At 37.5% G+C, this 15,894-nt stretch overlaps 1 protein-coding gene across 3 annotated transcripts in view; it reads left to right on the top strand.

The window, feature by feature from the left end:
- Positions 1 to 15,894, top strand: part of Efhc2 (EF-hand domain (C-terminal) containing 2) — a 188,001-nt gene that overhangs the window by 119,221 nt on the left and 52,886 nt on the right. The window lies entirely within an intron of this gene.

Raw genomic sequence — 15,894 nt, 5'->3', positions numbered from 1 at the left:
GTCCCCTATCCCATCCCTCCTCCCCCTGCTCCCCAACCAACCCACTCCTCATCCTGGTCCATGCATTCCCCTATACTGGGGCATAGAACTTTCAAAGAACTAAGGGCCTCTTCTCCCATTGATGACTGACTAGGCCATCCTCTGCTACATATATAGCTAGAGCCACATGTTTCACCATGCGTTTTCTTTGATTGGTGGTATAGTTCCAAGGTTTTATGGAATTGCATATAAGATGTTTTGGGGTGGGAATAGAGACTAAAGTCAGTTCCTAATCATCAGAGAAAAGGCCATATGCATCCTTCAGTGTCTCTGTATGTTCACATGCATCTGCATTCTGAAAGACAAAAGATAGGCAGGAGGCATCAATGGATTTGTCTGAATGTCTCTAGTTTCTGGTCATGTTATATACAATAGTAGTGAGAACTAGCAGATGAAATCATGAGCAATGTTTTCTCAAAGGTAAAATCAAATTCTGGGACTTCCCAGTAGCTGACCTTGGCAAATTCCCAAATAGCAGAAATACAGGGGAGAAATTCATTTTCAGGGTCTAGTACAATTGATGTCTGCTTGAAAGCTAAGTGAATGGAGCATTTGGGAGAATGTAAATTTAAACATAGATGGAGGACTTTCTTTTTATTTTTATTTATTTTTTAGATTTTTTTGTACAGTTGTTTATATAAATCCAACAAAGGTCAAACTGCATCAGGGAAAGGTTAGCAAACACCACCAAACAACAAGGGATGCAGAACTTACCAACTAAAGTGAGAATTGAACACTTGAGAGGAGGAGGACAAAGGAAAGGGTGTGGGCACATTTATTCTACCTGATTCTTGGTATAAATTAGTCCTATGTAAGTAGAGTACAAGAGCTCATGCTTGGAGTGTAAAGGCTCAAGTCTGTATTATAAAAGTCTGAGGGGGAGGTGAAGTCTATTGAAACTTGGCAAAGTGTTTTACCTGGACTGTACTTTAAACATATCCACAACATGCTTGTGTAGCTTCTTGACATACACGGCAGGCTCTCAGCATCCAGTTAAACATGCTTTTTAAGTGAAAGGTCATAGCCCCCTGTCACACCTGGGCACATCTGGAGATGGGCTTTTTATGTTGACATAGTACAGGTTAACTCTCCTACCTGAAGGACAGTTGGCAATCTAAATAATAAAAACACTGGTATGGGTACCCATGGGGTGCCTTCCCTTCTCAGAGGAGAAGGGGAGGTAGGAATGGGGGAGAGGGTTGTGAGGGTGGGATTGGGAGGAGAGGAGGAGGGCTTCTATTGGGATGTAAAGTGAATAAATAAATTAATGGAAAAAAAGCAAAAATAACCCACTGGTATGCATTCAAATCTCCCATAAATAATTTTTAAACAATTTATACAAAAATAGTTCTGCATAATGTAAGATGTAACAAAACCAACTAAACAAAATGTGTCAAGACGGCTGCAGATGGTGTGTGTGGTCCACTCCATGTTGATGCCAGAAGCCTCAGCATTGCAAGAAACAAGGTGCCCCAAACAAAAACTACTGATAAAAACACCAAGCTTAGGCTTCTAAGAGGATTTCTCCAAAGCTCATCTTCCTTTGCAATTGGAATGTCTTCTAAAGGCAGCTCAACCACCCATTTGGGGATGAATGAGCCAGATGTTTTCCTTTGCTCTTTCTGCATCATAACTGCACTGCTTTCAGGACTTTCTTTTTATGCTGAGAGTTCTGGCTACTGTAAAGAATACTAGCTAAAAGGTATGTAGTATATTGGTCTTGATGCAGTCAAGATGTAGACTGGAAAATGAGGAGAGAAGCCCAGATGGTTGTGGCAATGAGGACTTTCCAAATGTATGTTTAAAGTCGCCTGTTGCATCATTACATGGTAGCCTGGAGCCTCGCGTTTTCCAGGAGTTCATTTGTCGTTGTAATAGAGCTCTTTGGGGGCTTCAACATGTTCTTTTGAGAGGAGCTGGCAGAGGACATATTTTTATTGTTTAGAATTACCCAAGTTCTGGGATCAATAAGAATTTATAGTTCTTTGTTATTATGCATAATTATATACACATGTTCGTGGTGTTCTAGAATAGATAGAAATGGAAACAGAATAAATAACAAAGGTAATTACTCAGACTGTGAACTAATGGGAAGCACTGGAGGAGAAAACAAGAAATTTCCATCAGAAGTGAGGGAGTGGTTTTGCTTTATTACTTTGTGTCCTTTTCAAAAAGCATCAGTTCTCCCAGTACTTTCACAGAGACTATTGGAAATATTTTTGTGAGTTCATGGGGCCTTTAGGGAAGTACATGGCCAGGATGAATCTCCAAGGAAAAAAGTTTGGTCTGCAAAAGGAAACCTCACTTTTATTGTGTATATGATGAAGGCATACCACACTGTATGATTGGAAGAATAGACATTGGGCATTGTGGGCTTACAGAAAAAACAGGTAAATAAACAAACAAACAAAAACAACCTCATCATCCCACGAGTTTCATAGCTCAGGTTACCACTGGCCTGAAAAACCCCTCCAGTGGCTTGCCCTGACTGGGCCTTGAGTGATGAGTCTGTTTATATTTCCATGCTATCAACTTTTTCTTTAGCCCTGTCTTTTGTCCCCATTGGTTGGCTTTCAGTTTTTCAAACACATAAAGCTCTTCTCTGTTACCAAGCCTTTGCACACAGTTCTCTCTGCCTGGAAGGTCCTTACCACTATCTTTTTTAGGGAAAATTTTAGGACTCTTTGTTACCAGAGTATTTGTTTCTGCCTGACAATCCTAAGAAAATTCCCACTGTTATTCTTAGACCTTTGTTTTTATTTCTTCACAGCATATAACAGGATTTGTAATTGTTTTACTAAGAGACTTGTTTACATGGAGGGATGATGATGATGATGATGATGATGATGATGATGTGTGTGTGTGTGTGTGTGTGTGTACACTTGGGTGTATTTTTTTTTCTAATAGAAATGTGAACTTTTTGAGGGAAAGTACCTTGATGATCTTATACACTACAGAATCTCTGTGCTTCTAGTGCTAAGCTGGATACAGACACAGATATTTACTGAAATGGGCCACTTGGATTGTTCCTAGATGCTCTAATTTGGGGGTTTTACTGCATGATCTATATTAGAAATTTTTCTATTGCTACAACCCGATGCCCAATGCTGAATAATATATGAAGAAAAGAGATTTATTTAGCTCCCAGTTTCAGAGGTTCAAAGTATCAAAGACCTTGATATGGCAGAGGGCATTGTGGTGTGAATGCATGTAAGACAGTGGGGAAGTTAGTCTTCATTTAAGAAACAACCCCCCTAAAAGAGATCATGAGAAATCCTTGAGAACCCTATTTATCTCTTCCTCAGGCAGTGCCCTTAGTGATTTAACCACCTGCTTTCAAGCCTTATCTTTTAAAGATTCTTAATATCTCTTATGTCACTACACTTGGAAAATAATCAAACTTTCAACATGGAAAAAATGGCATCCAAACCAAAGCAGATTCCAAATTAGAGTATAGAATAGTAGTCAAGATGTTCTAGTCCATGTTACATCTTCAGGTTTGACACTGAGTTCCTGGGATCCGAACTTTCCTTCTGTACTTGGTTTGCAAGTATATGTCTCCGCACTTCTTCAGTCTCTTCTTTTGCTTCTCACATCCTAGGCTGGGCAAAGACAAAGGAATGCCATTTGCTCTATGATTTTCCTAGCTAATATTTTTCTTGTATGTATATATTTGTGTGTATATATTCTGGATCTTCTCTCTTTTAGTTAATCTCATGGAGAAAGTGACATTTGCTTTCTTGCCTTTAACTTTAGCCATAATATTTGTCATAGTGCTGAGCAAATAGAAGGAATTCATAAATGTTAGTTAAGTGAGTGCCTTTGACCTAGCCGTGACTACTCTGTTTCTGACAAAGAGGTGTTTCAGTTGAAATCTTTGTATTCATTCCTCAAGTTTATTGCTCTCTTGAAGTATAGAGACCTGGAAATAAGAGTGTCTTTGAACTCTTTCCCTATTGGATGTTCCTAAGGCATCCCGAATAACCTTTCTTAAAATGACATCATTTTATATTTTAAGTTTCATTCATTCATTCATTCATTCATTCATGTGTGTGTGTGTCTCTGTGTGTGAGTTTATGTGTACCACATGCATGCAGGTGCCTATAAAAGCCAGAAGAGGGCATATGGTCCTCTAAAACTATAGTTAAGTGTCATTGTAGGCTAGTCTGTGGGTACTGGGAACTGAACTCAGGTCTTCTACAAGAGCAGTGTGCAATCTTGACCATTCAGCCATCTCTACAACTCTTTGATCTTGTTTTCTTCTCCCATTGAATTGCACTTGAGGACTATATTCTGGTAAAGGTCATATATGTTGTAGGACCAGGCGAGAGATCTGCCTTGTGTCTTTCCCTCATCTTTGGAATTGTACTCTTCACTCCTCTAGAAAAGATCCCTTCTTTCCATCTGAAATCTCATTTTTGCTGTTAAGCTTTCAGTCACTGTCATGAATTTTAGAGAACAGGGTAAGTGGTCTTCATTTAAAATTTTCATCCTCCAAAGTTTTCCCCAAGTGATCCTCTTAAAATCTGACTAGGTTTTTTTTTTCCTTTTTCTAAAGCCTATATTAACTTCCTATTGTCTCTAAGACAAATCTTATGCAGTTGTATTATTTGAGTTTGGTCACAGTCTGTTCCTTGCTTACCTTTTTTTTTTAATTAAGGCATTTTTTAATTAGATATTTTCTTCATTTACATTTCAAATGTTATCCCCAAGGCCCCCTATACCCTCCCCCCACCCTGCTCCCCAACCCACCTACTCCCACATCCTGGCCCTGGCATTCCCCTGTACTGGGGCATATGATCTTCGTAAAACCAAGGGCCTCTCCTCCATTGATGGCCGACTAGGCCATCTTCTGCTACATATGCAATTAGAGACACAGCTCTGGGGGTTACTGGTTAGTTCATATTGTTCCTCCTATAGGGTTGCAGACCCCTTTAGCTCCTTGGGTACTTTTCCTAGCTCCTTCATTGGGGGCCCTGTGTTCCATCCAGTAGATGACTGTGAGCATCCACTTCTGTATTTGCCAGGCATTGGCATAGTCTCAAAAGAGAGAGCGATGTCAGGGTCCTTTCAGCAAAATCTTTCTGGCATATGCAATAGTGTCTCCTTGCTACCTCTTTATTTCTAACTTGTTAGCATAATTTTCTAGAAGACTCGATTTATTGAGCAGTTACTGTGGGCTAATAGGTATGCTGAAATATTATAAATTGACTTTGCATTGGGAGTTTCCTGTTGCTTACTTTTCTTCCTCCATCGTTCTGTCAAGTACAATAGATGTTTACTGAATAATTTAATGAATGATTCAATTTCTCTAGCAACGTTAAGTTTAAAGCTTGCAGAAGACAAATGAATAACTGATTCCTTTGCAACATGGAAGGGCAATCTGTCTCTAGCTTATTGAAGACAGGAAAAGCTAGGCCTTGTCTTCACCAGAAAAGCAACCTCCTTGTACCTCCTCTTACATCCATACTTTGGTCTCTTAGGTGCTTTCTGTACTCTGACATTCTTAAACTCTTACATTGTAGGTTTACAATGAACTTGTCAAACATTCCCATCTCTGGTTAATGCATGGAAATGATAGAACACAATAGAGGCTTCTAGGCTTTGCTTCTGTGGCCCCAGTACTCTAGAATAGAGGCCTATTTGCTACCTGCTATGTACCTGAGACCTTAGGACTCATACCTCTTGTATTGTTCAGGCTCCCTATCTTCTTCCCAAGAAAACCTTGGGATCAGGAGATAAGAAACTACACCCTGCTCCCTGGATGGTTGTAGACTCAGTTGGAGGCCTCCATCAATATAGATGTGATGGAATATGAGAACAGGTCAGAAAGTCATAGGCAGTAGCGATCTTTTTTTTAAAGTTTTTTTTTTTTTTTTTTTTTTTTTTTTTTTTTTTTAGATTTAGTTTATTTCATGTGTATGCCTGAATGTAACTGTGTGCATGTATTTATGTGAATTTGGTGCCCCAGGAGGTCAGAAAAAGGTATATAACCCCTTAGAACCATAGTTACAGGTAATGTTTAGGTGCCATGTAGGTTCTGAGAACTGAACCTGGGACCTGTACAAGAATTCTCAATGCTCATTCATAGCTGAGCACTCTCTCCAGCCTTATGGTTCCTTCTTTTCTTTCTTCTTCAAGCAGTGGTCATTTCTGTTTTACCCTGTAGAAATTACTTATTCTGTTTCTATCCTGGACCTGTTTCTCCGTGATCTTTTATTCTCTGAGGGTTTCACCTCTAAGAGCTACTGATTGTTATCAGAGAGAGTGCAGAGGGCCTTTCTCAGACAGAGAGCTGATATCAGCAGGAAGCAGGACCAGGTGTAGGTTTCACAGGCATAGGACTTCATGTAATTGGGAACACAGGTACAGTGAACCTTTCTATAGTGGCATCAAGACTCCCAGCACAGATGGTAGTAATATTGAGAACTCTATACCAGGGAAGATACATAAGGCTCATGTCTCCTGACCACCTCTCTGAGTCTTATGCTAGCCACCAGGGACGGCACCTGAAACTTTGTAGCTGTATGTATTTTTGATACTGTGCATGCTACTGTTATCTCACTACTCAGGTATAAAGCTCTCAGAGTACAGAATCCATGCTAGTTCCCACCTATGTCTTTCCAAGATTTCTTTAGGGAGCATAATAAATTATTACACAGCTTTTCTTGGGACTCCTATTGTTAATTGGAAGGCCAATATTTCTTTTGCAAACATTGTATGATAAATCCCTTCTAAGATTTAGAGCCTTGAGTAAATGTTCTCACTTATAAAAGTGAAATTTATCTTAAGAGAGGTTTTATGCTATAAATAGACCAGACTGCTGATTTGGGAGTTGGCAGACCCAGATCTAAACCTTTTATTTACAAGCCTGATGGCCTTGGGTACATTACTGAACAATTTTTCATCTATGGAATATGTATAACAATGCCTACTACATAGAACTGTTGTGATTAGTGACAGATTTGTTATTGTTTGCAAAGTTTTTATTGTAGCACAGACTATTGCATGGTGGGTACTCAACACAGTAAATAGCTGGTCTCATGGTAATGGCCGTAATCTACAAACTGTATAATGTATTCAGTATTTCAGTAAACCACCCTTTTCCTCATGGTGGTTTCATTTAAAACATTCTTATGTGAGGTTGAAATGGAAGCCTTAAAAAGTCTTGAGCCCATGAAGATAGAGGCTATGCCAGTGCCTGGCAAATATAGAAGTGGATGCTCACAGTCAGCTATTGGATGGAACACAGGGCCCCCAATGGAGGAGCTAGAGAAAGTACCCAAAGAGCTGAAGGGGTCTGCAACCCTATAGGAGGAACAACAATATGAATTAAACAGTACCCCCAGAGCTTATGTCTCTAGCTGCGCATGGAGCAGAAGATGGCCTAGTCGGCCATCATTGGGAGGAGGGGCCCTTAGTCTTGCAAAGATTATATGCCCCGGTACAGGGGAATGCCAGGGACAGGAAGCAGGGGTAGGTAGGTTGGGGAGCAGGGTGGGGGGGAGTGTATAGGGAACTTTTGGAATAGCATTTGAAATATAAATGTAGAAAATATCTAATAAAATTGTTTAAAAATACTAAAAAAGGAGAAAATAATGAACATCATTTGTGGATATAGGCTGGAAACATTATTATCACCTACTCTTTAGTGATTTTTTACTTCAACGAAATAGAATGTGAATGTACTTTGAACATTGTAATGATTTCATCTTGCTTTTCTGAGACAGTTGTCTCTCTCTTTCTGTGCTTTTGCTCTATCTTTATTTGAACTAGTTTAATTACATAAGTCTTGGTTTGTCTCATTGCTTTTGGGGGTTCCTGTATGTGTGTGTTATAGTTAAATAGTGTGTGTGGTACATGTGTACCTGTGTGTGTGTGTGTGTGTGTGTGTGTGTGTGTGTGTGTGTGTGTGTATGCATGTACATGTGTGTGAAAAGACCAGAAGAAGACACTGGATGCCATCCTCTACCACTTTCCTTTTCTTTTTTGAGAGAGAATGTCTTTCAATGAAGCTGTAGCTACTAGGGTATAGGACAGTAAGTCCCAGGATTCCCAGAGGAATCCTCCACAGCCCTGGAATTATAGGCATGGGAGCAACAATATCTGGATTTTTATGGGCACTGGGAATTTAACCTCAGATCCTCATGAATGTACAGCAAGCATTCAGATCCCCTGAGCTATTTCTTTTTCCTCTTTTGAGATATGGCCTTTCTATAGAGCTCAGCTTAGCCTGGGCTTCATGATCTTTCTGCCTCATGCCCCTCACCCACCAAGTTTAAAGATTACAGGCATCTGCAACCCTATAGGCGGAACAACATTATGAACTAACCAGTACCCCGGAGCTCTTGACTCTAGCTGCATATGTATCAAAAGATGGCCTAGTCGGCCATCACTGGAAAGAGAGGCCCATTGGACACGCAAACTTTATATGCCCCAGTACAGGGGAACGCCAGGGCCAAAAAGGGGGAGTGGGTGGGTAGGGGATTGGGGGTAGGTGGGTATGGGGGACTTTTGGTATAGCATTGGAAATGTAAATGAGCTAAATACCTAATAAAAAATGGGAAAAAAAAGATTACAGGCATGTACCCCTGTGCACATCTACTTACTATTGGTTTTTGGTTTTGGTTTTGGTTTGGGTTTGGGTTTGGGTTTGGGTTTGGGTTTGGGTTTGGGTTTGGGTTTTGGTTTTGGTTTTGGGTTTTGAGACAGGGTTTCTCTGTGTAGCCCTGGCTGTCCTGGAACTCACTCTGTAGACCAGGCTGGCCTCAAACTCAGAAATCCGCCTGCCTCTGCCTCCAAGTGCTGGGATTAAAGGCGTGCACCACCACTGCCCGACTACTACTGGTTTTTATTGTGAACTGATACCTTTTAAGTAAGCCACTAGTCTGTGCATGTAAATATGAGCTAGTTTGGATCAGGTAGTTTGTCCATTATTTATAGCATATTTTTTGAGATAGGAACCTGCAAATGAATTTTTGAAACTGACATTTCAAATCTTCCTTAAAACATTAACTATAAAGTGTGTTAAGGTTTTTTTAAAATTGAATTCTGTTTTATGGTATTGTTTGTATTGCGAAGGGCTTAGTTTTATAAACTACTTGTCTTTGGTCAGTTAAGCAGAAAAAGAATTTATTAAAAATATCCTGGATAGTTCACAATATCTTTGGAAGGGCTGGAAAAATAAGCTTGCAAGTAAATTTTAGGAACAGTGCCCAGCACCAAGCTGTAGAACTTGTCTGATGAGAAAATGATCTCTGTTACTAATGACAACAACCACAAGTCATTGCTACACTTTGTATTTCTGCCAAGAGTGGAGTTTTATCACGCTATTTTCACTACCTTGAGTCCTTTTGTCAGTCTGGCTTGCCATTTTTTCACTACCTTGAGTCCTTTTGTCAGTCTGGCCAATCGGCCCCTTCTGATACTAAGTGTGGCTTGCCTGAGCTGGTTTCTTGTGTTACTCTCGTCAGAGACAAATATTTTGTAAGCTTCTTGATTCGTAGAATGTGAGTCACCTGCATATTTCTAACTGCTCATGAGGCTGGAAAACTGAGCTCTGACTCCCATGTTGCCTGTAACAAACAATTTAATGTGGAAATTTCCTTAAATGAAGAAAGATTACTTAAAGTTTGTCTAAAGTTTTAATTGGATAAATAAGTTCTAGAGATCTATTGTATAGCATGGTGATTATAATGAATCGTAATGTATTAATTACTTGGAAACTGTTGAGATTTTATATATTCTCAACCCCCACATACATGTATGCACACATGTACACAGGTAACTGTAAATTAGTTGATGATTAATTACTACATTTAAATCATTTCACAGTATACATCATATAACTATATACTTTTTTATTTTCAATTATACTTTATAGGTAAACAAATGAAAAGCTATATAGAAGACATCTTACTCATTGCCACACATTCTGTAAGGATGGAAAATCCGAGCTAACAGGAGCCAAACAGGCCATGCAAATATATGTTAATATTAGGGACTGAACTAGACTTAGCAAACCAACCAAACCACCTTGTTTTATTGCTTGAGAATTTTGTTTTCACACACTAAAAAGGATATGAAGCCTTCACCTATGCTTGACTATTTTTTTCAGTATTTGAGAACCTAAATTTAAATTATCTTAAATGATGGTATTAGCATAGATCCAAGCTCAAAAATTGAAAACTAGCAATTATTTTGGTTGGTGTTGATTTTCTTTGGTTGCTTTGTTTAATGCTTTAAAAGGAGGCAATCAGACATCAAAACCCATGTTATCTCTCTCTTTTCATGTTGGGAAATAGACATTATATAGTAATCAGCAGTGGCCTACTGCTACCTGTTCACCTTAGACTTGGTTCATTTTTAATTTTGTGATGTCATACATGAACACAGTGTATTTTTATTTTGTCCATCTAATTACACACTTAAGGGTTGTTTTTCTTTTGAGACAAGGTCATACTATGCAGCCCTGGCTGGCAAAGGACTAGCTATGTAGGTCAGGGTGACCTTCAATTTAGAGATTTCCTTGCTTCTGCCTTCCAGTACTGGGATTACAGGTGTATATCACCATACCCAGCAAAGACAAAATTTTTAATTGGAAACCAAATATTATAAATACTTAAGAATTTCAGTAATTAATATAAAAATGTAATGCTTAAGAACAGTCAGGCAAGTAGCTAAATATAGGATTATGCACAAAACAGTAGCTTTATTTTTTATTGACTATAGTAAGCTAGGGAATGGTCTCAGAAGGATGCTATTTGTTATAGCAACAAAAGTTATCAGATCTTAGGAATGCATTGGGTCCAAAATAAGCAAAACCAAGAGGAATACAATTTTTTTAAACTGTATACCATCTCTATGATAATGTAAAAATTCTAGTCTGTTTACATTAATCTGTAAATTTAAAGCAGTTCTAATCAGAATTACATAATAGGTCTATATTGTTGCTGTTATTAAGTTTGATTTCATTTCTCAGGATTAGGGAGAACAAGTTGGCGCATTGGTTAGGAATGATTAAAGTATTGAGAACAGCAAAACAAATGTTGATAAGAATATTAGAGTATAGATATTCAGGGATTATGTAATTTATAGGTATTTTAAAACATAGTTTCCTAGCAGAAGAATAAACTGAGTACCAATAAAATAAAGTACCAAGACAATAAAATATTCACATTTAAGGTCTTAAACATAGGATAGAAAGGATATTTCAAATCAGTGGGGAAAAGGGTTAGTAGTAGAAATTTTGGAGACAATTCATTACAAAGCATAATTTTTATTTTGTAGTTGGGGAAAACTTCTAAAAATCAAAAGAGAAAATATTAAATGCCAGGCATGTATGTATGTATATATGTATGTATGTATGTATGTATCTATAATGTGTGTTTGTATCTAAAAAATATGAGATGGACAGAGAAAATATTTATAAATTGTATAAGAACCATAAGATTTAATATCTAAGACTTATTAAAAAAGAAAAGTCTCTCTAAAACCAAGAGATAGGAACAGATCAAAGACAAGAAAAGGCAATTCACAAAACAAATACTTTGCCTTTAAACTTAGGCAAAGGTGGCCAATGCTGATATAAGGTGAAAAAATAATCAGATATACCACTGAAGTTGGCATTGTTGTAGTTTTAATATTTTTTAAGACAAGGTCTTGCTATGTAGCCCAGACTGGCTTTGTCTCTTGGGCTCTCATGAACCTCCTGCCTCAACATTTCAAGTGACTGGAACTCAGGTGTATACCACTGTATCCAGATTATTCCTACCATTTAAAAAGAATAGATTTTGCTAACTCCAGATAGGTATGCTGGGGAACAGATGTTCTAACACTTGTAGTGTAAGTTAGTTCATCATTCTAGAGGATAATTGGCAGTATCTGTGTGATATTTGGAATCTTTACCTAGTTCTTAGACTTTTGGAGATGTTTTTCATTTAAAGCTTTTTTGACAGGTGGGTTGATAAAGTATTGACAGGATTGTGTATACACATGTGCTTGTATTCATGTAGATAAACATGAACTTACTTGCAACAAACTATAATAGCAAATGAAAAATCAGAATGCCAATTGTAGACAGTTAGGTACAGTATATGGCATTTGTATTCCTTAGTCATTTAATGACTACACTAATTAAGAATGCTACAGAGTAGATATGTACATCTGAAGAAATGATGAGTATTCCAGGGTTAGTTAAGTAAAGCTACAGTAGTAAAATATTCAATAATATCAGGGAATAAAAGCAGCAGGAAGTTACTTCTTGTTTACAGTTTCCAGAAAGAACTAGTGGTAGATGCTACTAACAGAATGCTCTGGTCAAAAGTCAAAGGTTTCAGAATCATAGCCAGGTACAAGATTTTCTGGTCAATATTCTCTTCTGATTATTGATTAGAGTCAGATAATGTTAAAGTGCTTAAAGTTCTTATACTACAGGACATAGGGGCCTTTTTTTGCTTTTAAACGATCAGTTATTTATTCTTACAGCCAGTCTCTATATCAATATCACCATGACTTTGAACTGTCTTGAAATCATATTTCTTCTTATATGGATCAAAATTCAATATGAACAAGTTCTATGTAATACAGTTTTTCACCTATCTTTTATATCTTATATATTAGTTCAATAAAGCATATACAAATGTTATCAAGATAGATTAATTTTATATATAAGCATGATTATACAATTCTAGATATTTAAAATTAAAATTTCAGATAGAATGCTTTTTTTCTTAGTTTTCACATTCTTATCAGATTAACCCCCCAAATCTGACCTATTACCCTTTTAATGTAATATTTTATAAAGATTTTCAAACATCTCTGCATTTAGACATTTTCCTATATATCATTTTCTTTTCTTTTACTTTCTGTAGACAGGGTTTCTCTGTGTAGCCCTGACTGTCCTGGGACTCATTTTGTAGCTCAACCTGGCCTCAAACTCAGGTCCTCCTGCTACTGCCTTCTGAGTGCTGGGATTAAAGGCACGTGCCCCCTAGTTTTTCCCATAAACCTTAATTCATTTTATTATTTACTCCTATTAGTTATTTTATTTTAAAATGTGTTATTTAATATTTATACATTTATATAATGATGAAATTCCTCCCCATTCCCCTCTTTCCAGTTTCTAAACTACCTCTCCCTTATATCTCCCAACTTCATGTGTGTGCTTCCTTCCCCTTTCTATTTCTCTACTCTTTCTTTCCCCTAGCCCTCTTTCATACTCACTGAGTCCATTTAGCATTACCTATTTATTCATGGCTGTGTTACCATCTACTAAAGCATGCGCAGTAGCCTTTCAGGACCTACATCCGTGAAGAAAAGTCAGTCTTCCTCACCCAGCAACCATCAATTGCCAATAGCTCTTTATCTAGAGTGAGACTGTATGAGCTCCTCCCTGATCCATGCTGGGAGGTTGGCTGTCTTGATCTTGTGCAAGCAGTTCCGGCTTTTGTGAGCTCATGTGTGCGATCTGTGCTATTGTGTTTGGCAAATACTATTTTGTTGTAGATGTCTACTCCTCCTGGCTCTTTATATTTTTGTCCCCTTGTCTGCAATGATCCCTAACTCTTGAGGGGGGAGAATATTACATTAGATGTCCCATTTAGACACCAGTACTCCATAGTCTTTTATTCTCTGCATGTTGGTTGACCAGTTGTGGGTCTTTGTATTAATCCCCATTTACTATAAAAAGGAAGTTCTCTGATGATGGGTGATGGATTCCCTAATCTATGGGTATAAAGATAAGAACTTAGGAGGCAGCTTATCACTGTATCCATTTATCTTAATCCCTTTTATTTTTTGTATAAAGATTTCTTTCCTTTAAATATTTCTGTATGCTTATCATTTATTTACATCATTTTCTTTTGATGTAAAATTTATGGTTGGTGAAATGTACAAAATTAAGTGTATATTTACTGAGTTTTGACATGTGTATATATCTGTAACTGCCTAACATCCTCTTAAGAAATAGAGAATTGTCACTATCCCAGAAATTCTTCATGTCTCATCCCAGTCCATCTCAATTCACATATCCCATTCAGGAAATATCCACTGTTTTGATATTTTCTTTTTAGATTTTTCCTGTTCCAGAATTTTATATAAATGGAAATATACAATATGTACTTTTATGGCTTATTTCATTCAGCATGATATTTTGCATTCATTTTATACTATTCAGTATATGAACTTTTAAAAATCATTACCTTTTTGTGTGTTCACAAGTGCACACACATGCATATATGCACATGTCACAATATGTATGTGGCAGTCAGAGGAGACTTGCAGGAGTTGCTTCTTTTCTTTCATCATGTGGGTTTCAAGGATTGAACTTTGGTTCTCAGGCTTAGTGGCAAGTGTCTTTTAGTGATGGTTTTACTTTGTTTGATTTTTCTTTTTTCTTTTACAAAAACAAACCTTCCAGTCAGGCAAAATGATGTATGCTTATAATAGCAACTCTTGGGAATGGAGACGGAGGATCAAAATTTCAAGGCCACCTATAGGCTACATGCTGAGTTTTAGGCCAGCCTTGAATATATGAGACCTTTCTCAAAAGTTTAGTAACTACAGCAGCAGCAACAAACAATTAACCCTTTCAGACTTCTGAAAAATGATTGATCTCTTATTTTTTGTTGCCAAGTCTAAATTGTTGACTTTTTTACATTGTTGCTAAAAATCCTCTGCTACATTGAAATGTCCAAGATATTCTCATATGAAAATATCTGAATATTAATAATTAGATAATTCAGATTATTATTATCTGAATATGAATAGAATATCCTTGATTTCAGCTTTCACTTCAAAATGGCTTTTAGATTTATTTACTTTATTATTTTATGTGTATGAGTGTTTTGCCTGCATGTATGTATGTATGTATGTATGTATGTATACCATGTGTATGCCTGGTGCTTGATAATGGCAAAAAAGGGCATTCAATTCCCTGGGATTGGAGTTATAGGTGGTTATGAGATGCCTGAGGGGGTATGAATTGAACCCAGTCCTCTGTAAGAGCAGCAAGTGCTCTTAACTAATCACTGGACCAACTTATCTGTTCCTCAGCTTTGACTTATTTTCATAATAATTTTATTGATGATTTGGGAATTTTACAATATGAGCCCTGCTCATACTTACTTTCTTGTTCTCCCATATCCATTTCCTTTTGACATCCCCCCCAAAAGGAATAAGAAAAAAAATCCAATTTGTATTGTCTATATACTCAGTGGAGCATGGTCAAATTCCCAGCGCCCAGCCCAGTGTCTTTCCCTACCTACAGCTCTGCCTGAAACTATCCATTGTGGAGAGCTGCACTTCAGCATCTTTATCATAATTCTTAAGAGTTCTCTTCTACGGCTTTCTATCTAGGCTGTTAGTGGGGAGACTCCCAACCCTTTGATATTGTTGTGCTATAGATATTTCTCTTAGGACTGAACTTCACAACTCTTCATTTTGATTGGTTGTGGTTTTCTGAAATGGTTTCCATCTGTTGTAAGGAGAAATTCCTTGAGGAGGGATGAAGACTATACCTATCTTTAAGTAAAATGAAAACTATGACAAATATTTTGTGTGTGGTCATGGATTATGCTGGTTTAGTAAAGTGATAGTTGTAGGTTCTCCTCCAAGATCCATGGCTTTAATTCACCAGCTAAATTTTCAGTACAAGGAATGATTTCTCTCTTGTTGAGGTAGCCTGAAGTCCAATTAGGGAGCTGCTGGTTACTACTGAGATATGTATGCTGCTACTGTACTGTTAAAGTTATCATACCATGCTGGTCATTGCTGTGGTTCATAGGCATCATAGGGCTGTTGAGTGTTTCCCTCTTGAGGAAACTAAACCTCAGAGAGGGCAGTTATTCAGACCAC

The sequence above is a fragment of the Mus musculus genome, chromosome X (assembly GCF_000001635.26).
Source record: "Mus musculus strain C57BL/6J chromosome X, GRCm38.p6 C57BL/6J".
NCBI classification, from domain to species: domain Eukaryota; kingdom Metazoa; phylum Chordata; class Mammalia; order Rodentia; family Muridae; genus Mus; species Mus musculus.
The sequence above is the reverse complement of the archived record's forward strand: the minus strand, read 5'-3'. Positions and strand labels throughout refer to the sequence as shown.